This window comes from Stegodyphus dumicola, chromosome X1 (genome assembly GCF_044657685.1).
Source record: "Stegodyphus dumicola isolate Sdum_Otavi_A_Nest chromosome X1, ASM4465768v1".
In the NCBI taxonomy this organism is placed as follows: domain Eukaryota; kingdom Metazoa; phylum Arthropoda; class Arachnida; order Araneae; family Eresidae; genus Stegodyphus; species Stegodyphus dumicola.
In genome coordinates this window covers 40,835,261-40,854,836 of record NC_140780.1, presented here as the reverse complement: position 1 = coordinate 40,854,836, position 19,576 = coordinate 40,835,261, and the positions used below count along the sequence as shown (strand labels likewise).

Below are 19,576 nucleotides of genomic sequence, written 5' to 3'. Positions count from 1 at the left end.
CTGCGAGGATAACTAACTTTAAGCATCGATAATAATACACTAGATACAAAGACATGGCGAGAAATTTAGGCGTTCCTAAACAAACTCCCCAAAATTTATTGCTTTTCTTAAAGGGAAAGGTTTTCGCATGTGAGTGAACGGACTTTACTTGAACGTCTCATGTTCTCATGACTTCGTACTTCTAGGGAAATAGAGTATTGCAAGGTCTGCATATTGTTAAACTAAAACGTTAGGAATTCTAAATTTGTTTCCCTTTAAATTGTGGTGCAGTTTTATAAAAAAAAAAAAAAAAAAGTATCATCTTATTTAGGGCTCCGGTGCGCTCCGGCTAAAATTGTAATTTATCTTAAAAATTGAGAAGCACCGGAGCCGGGCTCCGGTGGGGTCCAGCGCAATTTAAGCACTGGCGAGAAGATATATTTCCATCCTAAGCTTATTTCGATTGTGGTGACATTTTTCTTAAATATAAGAAATATAATCCTTAGTGTTTTGGCCTCCTCGGTGATTGCGGTGATTTGTGCCCAGAGGGCGCACCACACAAAAAGTTAGTTGCGTTACAGAACGTAAGGGAAGCGGACACGCCAAAATGTCGGGCGTATTACCGCTAATTGAGGTAATTGCATCGTATCTGTCAGGTGGCAGAAAACTAATATGATGTACCAATTCACATGCCAGGTGGCAGAATATGTCTATCATGTACATGCCAGGAGGCATAACGCTTCTAAACATGCCAGGTGGCATACGACTTGTAAATAAATTGTAAATAAATGTACGGTAAAATATCTTGGTGCAATAGATCAAGGAACAAGCATCAACAACCTTCTGATCATTTGGATACGTACACTTAGCTTGTTGAAATAAATAAGATTTCAGAAAACAAAAAAACGAAATAGAATGATACACTTTAAACACGTTTTACTGACATTACCTATTTTGAAAAGAGGATTCGCGGAGGATTTTCTATGCCAAACCGGCTTAGAACACATTATAGAGGAATACCAAAAAAGTGCCCATGCAACCATGCGTTCGGCGGAATTTGAACCCGGATCGAATTACCAAAGTTCAGTGATCTTATCCGTTTTGCCACTGTTGAAAGTTTATATTGCCCAAATCGAGAGTGAAACGTCCAAAAATATATGTTTTAACCAGTAATATTCCTTTGCCACAAATTCTATGTGCAAATTTCGTTAAAAAGGTGTTTAGAAAAATATACATTGATGATGTAACTTATTAGCTCCTTTTTCATTCCAATAACATTGTTTATTAAAGCTGTAATACCATATTTTGCTCCTCTCAGATTTAATATGTTTGATATTCTATATAAGTAGTAAATACAACGTGTCTACGATTTAAATGACGACAGAGCAGAAATTAAGGAAATATAAGGTGTAAAGGCTCTCTAAATGCTCATTCTATTTCGTAAATTTCAAGTCTGCTATTCTACGTAAGAAATTTCAAAATAATTGCAGTATAGTTAGTGATAACAAATAGTAGCTATTTATGTTATTAATCTGCCTTCTAAAACCTACCAAACATTTGAATTTTACATTTCAAATTCAGACGTTACACTTTATATATTTTAATGATTTCATACCTTATTATCTGTGAAATGGACAGAAAAAACACATTTGACGTTAGGTTTGACTCTATTTTATGTCTGTTGGCATTTTTAAAATGGTACTCTGATTCAGAAATGTATGTATGTGTGCAAGTATGTACGGATGTATGTGTATATTTATATGTACGTACATATATATGTGTGTATACACATACACACGTGCATACATACATACATACATACATACATACATACATTTCTGAATCTTATTCCGATAACAGAAGAATACCTTTAAAATTTTAATAGAGTTTTGCTTATTTTACTTGGATGACTTATTGAAATTCATACCATCTAAAAAAATAAATTGTATTGTCATTTTAAATTTTCAGCACAAAATATAAGTTTTAAATTCAAGTTTACAGTTTCATTTTATTGCTTTTTTTCTCTAAAACTTTTCACTGAATTTAATTAGTATAAAGTTAAAGGTGAAAAGTAAAATAAATTAGGGAACTGGATACCACTCGTGGAGATGAAAATCTTCTGTTTAGAACTCTGTAGTCTGTTTCATAATTTTTTGCGCATCGGGGAAGTTCAGATAACGAAAAAAACGCTCATCATCGCATGTAATAAGCACCGCTGATTCATCTTTGTAAGATTAAGAGATTCTATTACGCATCACAGTTTGGCGATTCCTCGAGAAATTCTGACATTATTCAAGCATAGAAGTTTGGCGACCCTTGCAGAAGTTTTGGCATTATTCAGGCATGGATGCTTGGCGGAGTTTTCTCCCATTCTTCTCGGAGGGATTCGTTTGTTTTGTGACACAGCGTCCCTTTCGAAAACATGTGACGACAGCCTTTAAATCTTCATTCTCGTATGTGAGATAAGGAAAGGGAAAGTGCCTTCAAACTTAAAAAAAAAAAAAAAAAAAGCTCTTTTGGAAAAGTACGATTTTTAACTGACATATGTCAAAATTCCATGGGTAAGTAAACAGTTTTGGTTTTCTTTTATTAGAAAATGTGTTTTTCGGGCTTTAAAAATGTTTTATGATTTACTTATTATTCATTGGATACATTTAAAAAATAAGATATTAATAAATATATTTTTTGAATTCTTTATATTGAACAGAAGGTGTCTAACCAAGTTATTAATATAGATTTAATTATTTTTTAAATTTCTTAAAGGCTGTTTTTTAAATTCCCAAATTTTATGAGTTCATTATCCTATTGTCACATCTTATAATGTTTGTTTATCTCTTAATGAAGCATATTTAATTTCATAATACTATTGGCTATCTAAATATGAAGAAAGTGGTACATTAATTGGAAAATTTTGCTAAATGTTACGAGAAATACGCTTCTTGATGATGTATTTCACCTTAAAATTTCAAAATAATTTTAAATAGATACATTCTCTCAAGAATTCAGACGAGTATTAAATCTTTTAAATATTATGAGTACTGCACATCTTTCAGAGAAAGCAAAATTAGAAAATAGGTAACATTTTTTTCTCCAACTAGAATTTGACAGTGTAATATCCTTAAAAATACTTTAGAGCAAATGAGTATAATTTTATTTCTGCTTTCAAGGAGAGTAGGAGCATAGATGAATTTATTCTTGTATGTCAAAATGAGGATGAATTCCCAAGTTTTGGAGCTACCACTGCATAATTCACCAACCAGTATGAGGCAACAAAAGAATATATATGATAGAAACAATGGATATAGCTTTCAAAATTGTTAATTTCATTCTACGAAATTCCCTCAAATGTTCTCCAATATTTTCCAATTGCAATGACCATCAGAGTTATTATTACATACTAGGTAATGTGACTAATTAAAAAATTAATTTCTGCTATTATCCCGTGGTTTATTAACAAACACAAAAAAAATTCTCGAAAAGTAAGATTAAAAAATGTGAAAATTTAAATGATGAATTTTGGCTTCATGATTTAACGTTTCTTATGGATTTTACACAGAAATTTAGTGATTTAAATTTAGAATTGCAAGGAAAAAAACAAGAGAGTAATTGATGATTTTGCATGCCTTAATGCATGCAAAAAAAGAATATTGTGCTAATAGAACATCTTCAACAAAATAGTTCGAATTGCCTTCAAAATGTGTCTTATCACCTACAAAACAGGAAAAAAAAAAAAAAAATCATAATTATAACATTGAAAAATACATTACAGAAATTAAAAGGGTTTGAATGCTTTGAGATCAGATTGTATGAATTTGAAAAAGTTACTGTGCAGTATCTGTCTATTCTGTTTTGAAAAAGGTTTTAAAATATTTAAGCATACTGCCGAGAAATGTTCTGACGTATTTAATATTGGAAAAAAAGTTTGAAAGTGAAATTAAAATTCTACAAACTGACCTAACCTTACAAGCTACAGAATTAGAACAAGATTTTTTGAAATACATCGATCGAGAAAAGCATTTCAATATCACCTAGTCTAATGACTATATCTCCTCTAATTTTGGTCTGTATATACTTAACGTGACTCAGCTTCTTCATATCTGACATTCACGAAGACTAAACGTTTTTTCTTACTTGATGATTCCTTTGTCTGGATACAGCCTGATTATCTTCGTTTGGATACACACCAAATTACCAATGCTTGGTTGGAGACATGCAGACTCAGACTTTAAATTTATAATAAGATAATAAAAATTAATTTGTATATTTCCGGAGCTATTTTTTTAATGTATAAATATTGTAAAGTATCATCTTGCTTTTAATACTTCCTTCCCCACTGTCACTGATTATAGCACCAAAAACACAAAGTTTGCGTTAAATGTTAAGATTTTAGCAGTTAGATTGCGACTCATTTTAAAGATAAAGTGTCGATCATCTATATAAAGAAGCTGGCTATTCCTTTTCTAAAGCACAAGAGTTGCTTTAATTGAATCACCTTAATTACCACTGAAGTAGCATCAATAGATGAAGGGGATGCCCGGAAACGAAATTTTTCAAAAGTATGTCAGTTTTCTGTATATTTTTCGAATAAAATGTATAATTGTATCCAAAAGGATAGGGATGCCTTCGTGGAGGACTTCCTAAGGGAAACTGGCTGGTATATACGTTACACGCATATTCATAAAGCCTGCAGACATTTCTCCTATGGTCTGCTCTCATTGGTGAAACATCTGCTTGGCGGTTATATTTGGAATGGCGAGTTATCGCCTTGTAGGCGTGGTAATTAACGCCAAACAAACCTTGTGGGCTTTCAGTAAAGCGAGGAGAAACAGCGTTTATTTCATTCGATATTTTTTTATTTTATGAATGAAAGTTAAGGGGAATTGTGTGGAATATATTCTAAATAACCTACTGATCATATTAATAGTTTATTTGTATTTGAATTTAAACTATTAAAAGTACGATAATTGTTTTGCAAGAAAACTTGTTTAAATGGAAATGGCACATGTACTTTTTCGTAATTTCTGTTAAAAAGAGTTTGTTGTGTATTCCATAGCTCATTAATTTATACAAATAAAGGATTATTAAAAAATAAACCAAATGAAAACAAGCTGTAAATATTTAAGGGCGTCGGATACCTATTCTTTTTACCTAAATTATGAGTAAGCATAACTGAAATTATGCGCCATTTCTATTAAAACGCTTTTCGGGATCTTGGATCGTAATCTTGCTACTGGTACCTACTACAAAGAGTACAAACCAGTAAATAAAAATTAAAAAAAAAAAAAAAAAATTGGCATTAACAAAAATAGAGAAAATAAAGGTGTTAAATTTTTAACACCGCACCCGAAGGCGAAAAGACAAATAACGACAAAGTCATTCAATAAAGTTATAGGATTAAAAAATAAATCCGTGCAGGGCAGAGTTTGTAAAAGTCACTAGAGGGATTAGAACCGGCGATCTAAAGATACAAAAACTTTTTCCGTGCTCGTTACCGCTGAGCTGCGGTTTCTCTGGTAGCTTTCGCACACTTTTCTGTACATCACGCTCATATACAAATAGTGTGTGTGATTATGGCAAAGCCTCGAGGGCTATCTGCCTAAGGGGAGGGATGCCTTCGTGGAGGACTTTCTAAGGGAAACTGACTCGTATACACGTTACACGTGGGGAAAACCACGAAATCGCTCATGCAGCCAGCCCGTTCGCGGGACTCGAACCTCGGGCCGAACTACCAGTGTTCAGCGACTTTACCGTTCGGCCGCTGGTGAGCCATATACAAATAGTAAAGGCGATGAAGTTAGTCGCCAAGCACAAGATTCTGTAACCCTAAGTTTTCTGTTTCAACCAATCAGAGCAAACAGTAGAAGTAACGGTCTGTAGGCTTTGTGAATATGCACGTTTACACACGGGAAAAACCACAAAAACGCCCATGCAGCCAGCTCGTTTGTCTGAAATCGGGCCCAGGTCGGAACTACCAGTGTTCATCAATTTTACCGCTTGGCCGCTGATCGACGCTATAAGTATATCGAAGTTATCTCTAAAAAGTGACTCTAAAACTCAAAAGAATGCAGCAGCGATAAAATGTTGAATTTAAAACTTTATAGAAAACACTAGCTAAGAGCTGTTTTGTAATGTCACTTCTTATTAGATTTATACGATAGCTTTAGGAGGATTATATTGCTGTCAATCTGTTTTATTATTTTAGAAAAATGCGAAGTTACTCAGTCCAATAATTTCCAAAAGTGTATATATGAGAAATGAAATGAGGAGGAAAAGATATAATTAAAATTAACCCAATTTTGAGAACAAAACATAAGTGAAAGACAGTCCAAAACATGCGAATTAGCTTAACTTTAATGTCTTAACCACACCACTGTGTGGGGAAAAAAAAAAAAAAAAAAAAAGTTATTCCATTGAGTTATCAAATAGTAACTACATTTTTGAAAACACAGTCGCAGATTTAACAACTAAAGCATATCAAGACTATTTTCTCATAAACGTAAAACCTGTTTCTTAGGGTTATATTTTACCGCATTCTTGTAAACCAGGTAGACTTTTCTCAGTGACATCATGTAGAATTACCGCATTCTTGTAAGCCAGGTAGACTTTTCTCAGTGACATCATGTAGAATTACCGCATTCTTGTAAGCCAGGTAGACTTTTCTCAGTGACATCATGTAGAATTTACGTGTTATTTTCTTCTCAACGAATTAGTCAATGGGCAAAGACCGATTAGAGATAAAAAAAAAAAACAAAAAAACACTGCAACAGGAACTCGGGAATCATTGCGTCAGATCAGAGTGTTGCCAGTTGAGGCAATGAAACAAATATTGCATTGGTCCACCGCTATTAAGACTTCCGGGGATGCTTGATCTCCAGTCGCCGACCTTTGAACGCCAAGTTGATTTCCAAGCAAACAACGTTATAAATTATTCCTTTCTGCTTCTATTTCGGTAGAAATTCACATCAGCGAGTTTCCTATGCGTAAAATGTGAGGTATATTTCAACTCAGCCTTAACCATCAAAGGCAGGAATTTTTCATACTTTAGATGCAGACGAAGTTTTTCATTTTTTTTTGTTTCAGCTTTTAAGTGAAAATTCTTATTTAAAATTCCATCGAATGTGGCAATGTGGTAAATTATGCTGCCACGTTCGCAATTCTTTTTTTTTTTTTTTTTTTTGTGCATTCATAGGTTTTTTTTTTTAAAGAGTCGTCAAAGTATTATGTATAATTTTATATGCATAAATTATTTTTTCAATTACTTAATTGTATCGTATATTTGCTGATAATTGTCTTTGTATTTTTCTAAAAAAAATTTGCATTGAACTCACTTTTTATAGAGGTTGAAATTACTATCAGTTAATTTTAATTTAATTTGTGTACAACTCTCACACTTAAGTCTTTTCCAGCCGAACTAACTCCAATTTCACTCATAACTTTAAGAGATCGGTTAAATAATTAAGGTACTGAAAGTAAGGGGTTTGGATATGAAGTCATGCAGCGCCATTTATAAATTTATAAACTGTTGGGTTGAATGTAAAATATCAAGATGATAAATTTCCACATGTAAAAAACACAGAAAGTTTCCATTTTAACGAACATTTTTTTTTTTTTTTTGGTGGGGTAGGAAAATCTTAAGCATATGAGGGGTATTGTTAATATTTTTTGGATTTAATTATCTTAATTTTACAATGAGAGCATTTCCATACTTTTTATCCTGGAATATTGAATGCCATAAACAACCTTTGTTATCCAGTGAATAGCATTCAATACATTGATACATTTTGCAACCTGATTGCTTTTTCCGCAAACACCTTGACAAAGAACATGGCGTAAAAAACTGTTTTTTGTAATACTTGGTCCAAAGGCTATAATGCCCACCAGCGGCCGAGCGGTAAAGTCGCTGAACACTGGTAGTTCGGTCCGAGGTTCGAATCCCGCGAATGGGCTGGCTGCATGGGTGTTTTCGTGGTTTTCCCCATGTGTAACGTGTATACGAGCCAGTTCCCTTTAGAAAGTCCTCCACGAAGGCAGCCCTCCCCTTAGGCAGATAGCCCTGGTGTGCCATAATTAAATACACCAAAGGCTGTAATACTGATGTTGCATTAGGTGGGAAAAGACCAGTTTCACTCATTTCAGTTTTGCATTTGGTGAATGGGTTGACGAATTGTCAAAAAGTAGCAGAATCTTCCCATTTTTTCGAGACACTGTTTCATAAAGAGCAATCCAGCATTCTGACATTGTGCTTTGCATCATCCATGACGTTTTATTGTGATGTACAATGTGATGAACCGATAAAGCTTTTGGATTGATGTGTTAGAAGCATCTTGCTTCTTTGACATTTCCAGTTTCAAGAGATTTTTTGTACTCTCCTTCCATGTTTGTGCTACGTTCGTTGGAGCTTTTACCATCAGAACAGTTTTCTCCTTTGAAGCATAGAGTTTTATTAGGCAAAATTCAATAAAATAACACAGTTTCATTTGCATTGTAGATGTTTTTAGCTTCATTCCTTCATAAATTTTATTTAGCTTTTTATTCCAGTCTGTTACACGTTGCGTATGTACTGATTTTTCTTCATCACAAATGGTCTTAAAAGTAATGTTATGCCTTTGCTTAAATTTGTATACCCAACCATTTGATTGATGCTTTGAAGTTCTGTAACCCTAGACCTTCCAAAACTTTTTTTTGCTTTTTCCGAAATAATTCTCTACTTAGATTAGGAATACTTAGGAATATTGTTTGCTCGTGCAGAAAAGAACCAACCGAACACTATTGTATCAATTTCACATGCTTTAGTTTTTTTTAATTTTATGGCCTTGGAATGTTCATTTGAATTAGTAATCCATAATATTTGTATTTCTTCTCTATCCTTTAATACATGACTCACTTGGTTTTTACTTATTCCAAATTTCTGCCTTGATGGAAAATTTTTTCTCATGGATTCATTCGTCTATCACAGCGTTTCCCAAACTTTTCTAACAGCGGCCCGATACGAGATTTTAAATTTTTTCGCGACCCACCTTATAAAAAAAATTATTTACAAAACAAATTTCACTTTTTAATAAAAATCAAAATTCAAGTTATTTGTTTATTTCATACACAAAAATTTCAAAAAAAATTATATAACAAAAACATAAGTTATTAAAGACAATCCATTATCTTCATTTAAAACTTAAAGTAAATTTTGTTTTACATATTTTGATCTTAGTGCGAAGGATAATGTTGTTTTGCATCTCATAGTAATTTCAAATGAGGACTTAATGTTAATTTTATTTTCAAATTAGGTTCAACATACAATCTGTTTCGATACTTACTTTTTAAGTACACCAAGGCTCAGAACGCAGTTTCACACGTATAAGTGGTGACAAAAGGCATTAAAAATTGTATCGCTTTTTCGCTTGCATATTCCTTTTGACAGCGCAACCAAAAATTAATTATTTGTACAGTTTCAAACACTTTTTAAAGATCGGTGTCTCATAAAATTTCAATTAAATTATCAACTTCCTGTTCACTAAGATTAAGCATTTCTTCCTTTTCAACATCGACAGAAAAAGGATCTTTAATCCACATATTGTTTGAAGGAATATCCGGAAAGTAGTCTTTAAGACTATTTATTAGCTCCGAAAGATGTTCTTGAATTGAAACTGAATGTGTTTCATTAAAAGATTTAAAATTTCCTTTTGAAAGGTCGTTGTTTCCACAGAGTCATTTTTTTAATTATTGCAGCGACTTTTTCCGATACTTTGAAAATATTTAAACCAAAGCCTTGCAAATTTCAGCTATTAATTTGGAAATTTCAAAAGACGTCAAAGTGAAGTTTTTATTTGACTGGTGATCAATTCATTTTTCTTATCAGTAAATTGGCTTATCAGAGTACTCAAAATGGAGTGTGTTTAAATGCCGTTTCAACTTTGACGGTTTCATAATTTCATTTGAAAGTTGCTCATTGCAAATAACACATAGCGGCAAATTATTTTGACTGTCGCCGGCAATGAACCCAAAAGCGTAAATATTCGTCACAATAGTTGCGAGTCCTAGTAGCTTTACGCTTGTTATTTTGGCGCTGTGTATTTGCTTTAGGTGCTTCAGACACAGTTTCTTCACGATCATGATGCTCAGCTTTGCTCGTGCTTGATTGATCATCATCATTTAAATCTGTGTTTTTCTTGATTAACCATTTATCCATTTTAAAAAAGGTTGAAAGCTTTCATAAAAAAAGAATTTGTTTACTAATGATTTATAAGAAAAAGTACTTTTATTACTTACCAATATGAAGTTGCTAGTAATAATAGGTAATAATAACTATTGTCAAATAAAATAGGTAACAAAAATTCACACATAACCTTCTTTTGATACACGTGAGTTTATGGCGCATGTACCGGAGAAGGCACTGAATGACGAATCGAAATCAGCCAATCAGAGCATCCGAATTTAAACCGTCCGGTAGGAAACGGTGGTAAAGTGTTGCCCACCTGCAGTACTTGAAAAAGTTTCGAAAAATATTAAATTTAGAGCAAAATGTTATAGATTTTTTTGTGTTTTTACAATTTTTGCCGCGACCCACACTGTGGGAAACGCTGGGCTATCGCATTGTGAGATGGGCAAGTGGTCCAGTCATCTTACCACCTTTTTTTTTTTTTTTTTTTTCATATTGGTCCCTGCCTTTACATTGCCTTAAAGCTTGCTAACACTGCTTTCTTCCCACGACTCAGAATTGGAGCAAAAATAACTGGATTTTTAATTCTATGAATGTGAAATCAGCCTTTTAATTCCACCACAGCTTGCTTTCTCTTAATGTGTTGTTCCCCTTTTTCCTGCTGACAGGCAGTTTTCAAAAGAGAGGGATTAACGTTTCATTTTATTGTTATCTTTCACTGAACACAAACTTGCCTTTAAAACCTTAGACTAACAAAGATAATTTCTCTTTTTATTTACATCTATCTTATTTTTGAAACTTTTTTTCGGTGTCCCTTGATAATAAGTAAGTACATTAATGTCCTTGGTCAAAGGGGCCGATACCAACAAAGTTGTCCGTTAAATAGAGGTGTCCTTTACAGGAGGTACTACTGTTTGCAGCAATTACTACTAATTGCAGCAATTTATTTTAGCTATTTTTTATGTTACTGTTATCTCAAATTCAGTAAACATTGCACGTTAACCTTGCTTGTTACAAGTGGTGATTCTCTTCCATATTTAATTTTAAAACTTCAACCAAAACACGCACTGAGTCTTTTCCTCTGCAGTACTCAGCTTCAAAGATCTCGTTTTATTTTATAGATAAAACAATAACTAGGTAAAACTTGTTTTTTTTCTTTGCTTTTCTGTTAACGAGGCGCTAATCTCCAAACGTGGTAGCCTCTTTTTATCATGTCATGAATAACTGTGAAATGTTTAATGTGGGCAATGTCAAGCCTGTGTTCGATGCTAAATTTATACAATTCTCTGATTTTTTTTAAAACAAAAATAGATCACCAAAATAATAGCAAAAATAATTTGGAGAGAATACAAGTTTTTTAAAGCGCGAAAACAGATTATCATGAGCGTAGCGATCTGTTTTCAGAAAATTGCACATTTTCGACATGGTGCACACTAAACATTAAATATAGTAATTAATATATGATACATTAGTGTTACTACAAGTATATATATTTCATGAAGCTTTACATATCGTTAAATTTGCCGCCATCTAGATAATTTCCTTCCAGTTGTTATGTTTGGAGCTATGTGGTGCCTCGTTAACAGAAAAGTGCCTTTTTCTCTTTCTAGACCAAAATGCTAAACGAAACATATAAAATAAACAAATTTTCGGCGAATTTTTTAAAGTTCCAGTAATAGTTTATGGACACATTTTGCATACTTTCTGTTTTCATGACACTCGTTAAAGACGTTTGATTCCCAAAATTCTGGTGCCCGTTCTATATTTTACCTTCTGGTATATTTCACGATTTTCGTACGTAGCACAGATGTTGCAGAATTTACAAATTCCTTTCTCGCTCTTTCTCTCTTTCTTTTATTTATTTATTTACTTTAGATTGGGATCTGTAAAGTTTTACGTAGATTCTTAAGCCTTTTAAATACTGTTTTGTTCGATATACGATTGTAATGGTCCAGTGATTTCATTTTCAAGCAAGTAAATTGCAAGAAAGGGCAAAAAAATAACGGGAACTGTAGTAAGGAACAAATAAGTGGATTTTAAAATTCATTTGCCACTTGATACATCTATTCATCTACTTTCTCTATATACATTATTTAGTTATTTTTGCTTATGTCGTAATTTTAAATTTCTTATCTGAAATTTTTAAGCATTTGTATTTTTTTATTATAATAATTAACTGTTTATATGGCTAGTATGATTATAAAAAACGTTCAGTTAGTGATAAGGATTTACATGATTGTTCCGATTACACAAAACATGCCAGAACTATGACCTGAAGAGAAGGAAAAAATCTTTGTAGTAGAAAATCTTTCCTCGGTATTCATGTCGGACATGGGGAAAACTACGAAAATTCCAATGCAACCAGCCTGTTCGCTGAAATTTGAATTTGTATCGCATCACTAGTATTCAGTGGTCTTGTCCTTTCGGAACTGGCGAGGGCTCTGATATGGGCCCTTATAGTGGCAGTAGGTATGAATCTTATCAAGCTGTATCTTTTTAAAGTTCAATAAAGCTGTGCGTTTCAAATATTTATATGTGTATATAAACAAAGGACAAAATAATTTCAACTCCATAATCCAGATGCAGATGAAATGTTTATTAAATTTTTAAAAAAAGTAAAATAAATTCAAAATCACATCCGTTACTGGAATAATGAATTGGTATAAGATTTAAAAAAAAAAAAATGAAAGGGAAGGGGAAACTGCTTTTTAAAAAAATATTAAACGACTTTCCAAAAATCCCTGGGTTACCAGCTGCCGGATGGTGGCAGAACATTGATAGTTAGACCCGAGTTCGCTTCTAGGCTAAAAGGCTGGTTGAATGGGCGTTTTCCTGGTTTTTAAAATTAAAAACGTGAAACGTTTTTAATTTCTGAATGTACGTTATAAGCATCGTAACAACAAGACTAGCTCTCAAGCAATTCCATTCAACAAGGTTTCGAAGCATTCTGATACAGTTCATACGCATATCAAGTTTCAGTGGACCCACGGACGGAAACTGATGCTTATGATATATGAAACACTAGGTTCGGGTTATTTTATTTGATTATGGCAAATCAAATGTTTGTCTGCTATTCAAATCAATATCTGAAATATCTGCTAAATCAAATTTCTATAAATATCTCGAGGGCTATCTTCTTAAGGGAAGGGATGCTTTCGTAGAGGATTTCTAAGGGAAATTGGCTCGTATACACGTTACACATGGGGGGAAACCACGAAAAGAACCAAGCAGCCAGCCCATTTGTCGGGTTTCGAACCCCGAACCGAACTGCCAATGCTCGGTGACTTTACCGCTCAGCCTCTGGCAGACCTTTTGAAACGCTAGGACCTAAGGTAAGCTGTATAGACTAGATTTTTAGTTAAGTTAAATCGGGCATCCTCTTCAAAAGTCTTACCATTTGAACTGATTTGGAATAGGATATCGAATAATTTTTTCTTATCCTTTATTAGAAGAAAGGGCCTAATTCATTTTCAAAGTCTTAAGATACCCAGCTTGAGTGAAATCCACAGTCTGTAACAAAACAACTCAACTTACTTTGTTTTCATACTCCTTTTTGTTATTTATCAGAACTACTAAAAATAATTAAGAACAGTTAAGCATACTTAGGTTAAAATTCAGCAAGTTTTGAGGTAATTTTTCCCATAATTCGTTTTCTTGCTTCAATGATATTCTTTTTATTTTTTAATATTTCGTATTAAAGACACTTTCTAAAGTCTTTTTTTACTTAGTAACCATAAAAATGTATCAGCTCACTGTTTGTACACAGTAAGGTTTAGATTTTTTAGTTAAAAAAAATAAATATTTCGAATTGTTATTGTTAATTTATTATTCAAAGTTTTCTTCTTGATATCTTTGCATAATTAATATTCTTAAATAATTAACATGGAGATTTTAAATTAAATTAGGATTTCTTGTTGCATTCATCATGTTTATAGTACTTAATACAAAATTTTGGTTTCTGGACTGTAAATTACTTTGTTAATGACGCTATTACTTGCTTTGTTCCAGATTTAAGTATTTATTTTGCACTGATTGTTATGCATAACACATTTCATAAAAAATTCAATAAATTTAATTTTTTTTTTTTTTACAGATTTTTCAATTTTTTGGTTTCATTTAATTTTTGTAAACTATTTTATTTTATTTAAATTTAGGTAAGGAGCCTCTCCCATTCCATCCTTGTAAGGGTTGGACTGGTGAATGCATATATTTATTTAATTTAATTCGTTATCATGATATGATTAAAGTACTCATGATTATCGTGAATGATTAAATTAATTCATTATCATGATACTGCTTTTTAAGTTCGTATGTTTGTGCATTTTTCAGTTCAGAGACATGTTTTTTCTTTCACTTATCTCGTTACGCTAATCCCCGATGAAGATGTAGCGAGAAATGCAAAATCCCTTTGCCTTTATTTTTTGCAATTTTTTGTTGTGGTAAATTCTTGGAAACTTTGTTCTAGCGCCCCCCCCCGCCGAGACTGAAACGCCAATCAACCGAGATATCTCGTCAAAATCTGGCAGCGTGTTCTTATATCTCACCACGTGATCGCATATTAGCAGCGTGTTCTTGTATTATTAATTTTGGGTGAGGTTTTCGAATTCGCATAGTTTATTTAAAAGTATATTCATAACCTTTTTCTTGTCAATATGACATTAACAATTTTTAATATACCAAGTAATCAGGTGAATGCCATATCATTTTTTCAAGAAAGAGGTCCTTTATCTGACAAACGAGTATGCGAAAATGGCCACAGCATGCAATTTTACGTAAACAACGAAACCATTTGGAGGTGCAATATTGCAAAAGAAAGGGTATCCGTGTTGGGGGGGGGAATTGCTTCAGCGGTTCCAGAAATACATTCGTCACTGCTATTAAATTTATGTATTCTTCGGCAGAGGAGTTACATAAAATGGTGCAACAAATGGCTTAATATGTGTGAAAGTGCTGCAGTTGAGTGGAACAATTACATGCGATAAAATAATAATAATGATACTTAAAAATATTCGAAGGAAACAGCATGTGAGTATTATTATTATTATGTATTGTGTTGTTTATTTTGAAGTTCGCGCTTCCGGAGCTTGGAGAAATTATAGCTGAGATCTTGGCTCAGATCTAAAATCACCAAATATAGTTGGGGAGGAGGGGCTATATAAAAGAAGTACTCAACTTTTGTATTTAGGCAACGTTGGTTTGTGTGGGGTCTCGTGTACTAATTATTTTTACAATACTATTACACTGCAAAAACATTTTGTACCAATTCCTTATTCAAATAGTGAATATGATTTTGAATTTAATAAATAAATGAATGATTAACTAACTAAATAAGTAAATATTGCAAATTTTGATTCTGAGACATACGTGATGCATAAGTCAGTAATAAACTATATGCACTGTTTGAAGAGAAACTAGTTCCGTATACTTTGCAATTAAATAGAGGAAACACAATGATTTTTACAGACTAAAATTTCCTCTTTAATACAGTTCAGGAAATTTATCGTTCACCAGAGTTGAGAGTTAAAATTGCCGTTGAGCGTTAAAATTGGTAATCTTTTTCTTTAAATTTTATTTATTACGGCTCCACTTCAAGGAAAGGAAGGGATGCCCCATGGAGAACTTTTGAAACTGACTCGTATCCACGTTACATTTGGAGAAGATGATGAAAACCTCCATGTAGCCAGCCCGTTCGATGGGACTCTGAGCCCCGGACTGAACTACCAGTGTTCAGCGTGTTTACCGCTCTGCCGCTGGTGGCATAGACTGGCAGTTCGACCTAGTTTCAAATCCCTGAGAATAGGCTCGCTGGAGGGAAGTTTTCGTGGTTTTTTGCCAAGTGTAACGTAAATATAAGACACTTTCCCTTAAAAAGGCCTTCAAAAATCTTCCCTTCCTTTAAGCACATTGTCGTCGAATCCATTGTATTCTAAATAACTGTAATCGGAGAATTTATCTTAAAGATTAGTGCTATAGGAGGTGAAAAGACTTGTACCAATCTTTCCTTAGCTAGATAGGTTAAGAAAAAACAGAAAAGAAGAGAAGTTAGTTGGTTAGCAGTTAATTTTAGCAGTTTTTTCTTAAAATTCTATACTTTATTGATAGGTTGTAAAATATTGTTTTCTAGCAGCATATTCGTACGTTGATTTAAAATGTAGTGGGGTTTTCTTTTTTTTATTATTATTAATCAAGATTTTAGTTTCTAAATTGCAAATGAAGGCGGCAACAATCTTTGTAATTATAAAAGTTTGTTTTCCAGAATTCTAAACATTTTATAACGTAGGTCATTTATCTTTTCGAATCACTTTAGCAACTCACCATTTGAAATGAATAATAGTGTAAGTGCAAACGTTATTTCATTACCACTAAATTGTTAAATAGACCTCGTTTAGCGTATAAGCTGGTGAAAACTTTAGTATGAATTAATGCGAATACGACGGTTATACGCCCACGTTTTCGCAACGAGTCCATTAACTTCGTCACCGCGTAAAGTCTTCCTTGCGTTTAATGACGCCAGAAATTGAGTCACTGGCCTTAGTCGTTGCAGATGGGACGAATTAATTAAAGCGATCATCCGCATACAAAGATTAGTCAGCCATGAAATGACAACGTTCTCACTTAAATTGTGAGAAATATTATTGAGGTGTTAAAATATTTTAGAAGATTAGCACAACGACTTTTTTAATAGACAAGGATTCTAAGGTTTAATGCGAAAGGGGTAGAGGGGATGTTAGAAATTTAAAGACATTGGTTAGTTGATTAATTATGGCAAAGAAGCGAGAGGGTTCAGAGGGCTGACTTTGCGAATGGCCTTTCTCGCAGAATTGGTGCGAATTCACGAATTTAAGATAAAAAAATGTCAGATTAATTGAATGTCCTGAAGACAACTATAGATGAAAATACATTGAGTCAAAAACTTTTGCGCACCTAGAAAACCTGTCTGAGAATCTCGAAACTTAGCGCGGAAATATCTCTTAACCAGACATGAAAACACATTCTAACAAAAGCACAGTCTCATTTTAAAGCACATGAGAAGACACATCGTTGGGTTAGTTCGAACTGCTTATGTGGTAGCGTTATTTGATTACCAAATGAGAACAACTTGAAGCGCTACCCAACGACAATAAACTGTGAGTAGCAAATCTACCTTCGGGGAAACGAACTCATAGTACGGAAGGATCATCTGCATAGGCAGAGACAATGGCACATTCATGGCGATGTTGTTGCTAATACTTCCAACATTGTATCTATAATCAGCACAAGGGTAGCAACATAATTATGCTGCCAATTTCTCTGGCGGATCGTGCGATAGTGGAGCTGTCATAAATAGGCCAACAGCTTCGTTATTAGCACTTCTGAGCCACTTACTACATACCGAACATGTAGTAAGTGCAAAGCATGCAACGACTGAACTGGCTCAGCATTTGTTATGAAGACATGATGCTGCATTTGTAGGATATAATGTCCTTAGATCCTTACACAACCTTACACTCAACAGTCCTTACACTCAAAAGTCCTTACTCAACCTTTATTTTCTTAGACGCTGATAATAGATATTTGCTTTCAATTCGGAAAATGCTTTAGATAAGGAAAGTATTCACGTTATGATATTTTTTAATTAAAAAAAAAATAAGTTACGAAAGTAAAACGTTAGTAACTGAAATCTCTAAAAAGTTGCTATAGTTTTCTGACTTTTTAGCAGAGTGTCCCTTTTTTTAAAAATTATGGTTAGTAAAAGTTTACGCTTGTTATAAAAGGTAAAACACAAAGAAATTTGACTAATACAAAAAAGTGGCCGAAATGTTTTCATGGCTCGCACACAAATTGAGAAGCAGAGCATTTGTATGTAATTAAAAATAAAATATCAATTTAGAAAAGAAGAAGTTTCTGATGTTACTAGATTAAGTGACGAGTATTGTCATATGGATTGCCGTGAAAAGTATTGATCAACATAATACCCACTTGAAATAAAGTAGTTCTTAGCATAGAATTTTATAAAGTTCTTGCTCTAGAAAACAGTGACAAGCTTCAGATCGATAGACAGTCAGCTCGTATCATTATTTTCAGAAATTAAAAGTCAAAAATACTTCAAGTTTAATTTTTATTATTATTAGATTGATTTTAAAGTAATAAAACTTTATGGGACTCTTAATAACGCATTTTTAGCATCCGATAGCTTATTACTTGAGTGAAAATTCTTTCGCCATACAGTATGTAACAATAACAAAATATAAATCAGTGAATGTTACACTCTGTTAAATCGCAAAATAATATCACTGCACGACATTAAAGAGAAAGGCAATCACCCTCGAATTACTCTTATTCCTTTCTGAGCCAACCTTTAAAGGCAACCCAAAGAAAATGGAAAATATCCCAGATTTTGAAATTAAACGTCTTGGGTACTTTTTGTCGTTGGGGGTCAAACGTTTTGCATTTTATTCTTTTAGAATGTGTATACACTTTTACTTTGCCGGATGAATGTACAAAATGTTACATTTCGCAGTTTTTAAAAAACTAATTTTTTTAAATTTACCAATGCGGTACTATTCGGTTTCGAGGGCCGTAAAAAGTCGCCAAACTATTGTTGATGCCAATGCTGCCAAAAATAATTGCAGCAACCCTAATAATTGCGGCAAGAAAGGAAGTATTATAGTAAATAACTATCTAAGATTGATGTTTTAATTTAGATGAAAGGTTAATTTCATATAATACATTTTTATTATTATAATTTATATGAAAAAGGCTAAACGTGACTGAATGGAAGCATAAGAGTAAATAACTATTTCAAACCATTATTATAATTTATATAAAAATTGCTAAACATAACTGAATGGATGCCTGCACCGCTATTTCGCTACCGACTTATCGCTAAAGCATAATTTCATCTCGTTGGTTGTTCAAACGTAAGTTTCTATAATGAATGATGCCTTTTCTTTAAAAATATTCTCGGTAAAGTGCAGAATCGCCCACTTATTTGTTTGCCGCTTTTCACAAGGGTAAAAACAATTGGATTTTTGTCAATTTTCGTTTACTTTTTAAGTGAAAATAGGTCGATGTGTACATAGATAAAGTCAAGGGTGTGCGCAGTGCCATTTTTGTGCAATTCTAGGATTTTTTTTTAAGTGAAAATAGGTCGATGTGCACATGGATGCCGAGTATGTGCAATTCTTAAAAACGCGTCAAGCAGTGGGTGATTCAGCACTTTACCCAAAATTCTATTGCAGACTTTTCGTCATGGGAAATTCCCAAATTGTTAAATCCATGGGATATCAAAAAAGGATTTAAAATCAAAAAAGGACTTAAATATTAAACTATTATTTCAATGGTGTCGTAAGAAATATAGAACTATATAAACTTACGCAATCTGAAATCAGCGCGTACGCTAGATTTGGCGCGCTGTTAAATGGGCGCGTTTGCTGGATTTGGCGCTTTTGCGCATACATTTTC

General features: G+C 33.2%; 1 protein-coding gene across 1 annotated transcript in view; it reads left to right on the top strand.

Moving 5' to 3' along the window:
- Positions 1-2,345: 2,345 nt before the first annotated feature.
- LOC118200966 (kelch-like protein 8) overlaps positions 2,346-19,576 on the top strand; it is a 122,192-nt gene continuing 104,961 nt past the window's right edge. Inside the window, exon 1 of the mRNA XM_085807762.1 lies at positions 2,346-2,540. The gene's annotated coding sequence lies outside the window, so the exon portion shown is untranslated. The remainder of the gene's footprint in view (positions 2,541-19,576) is intronic.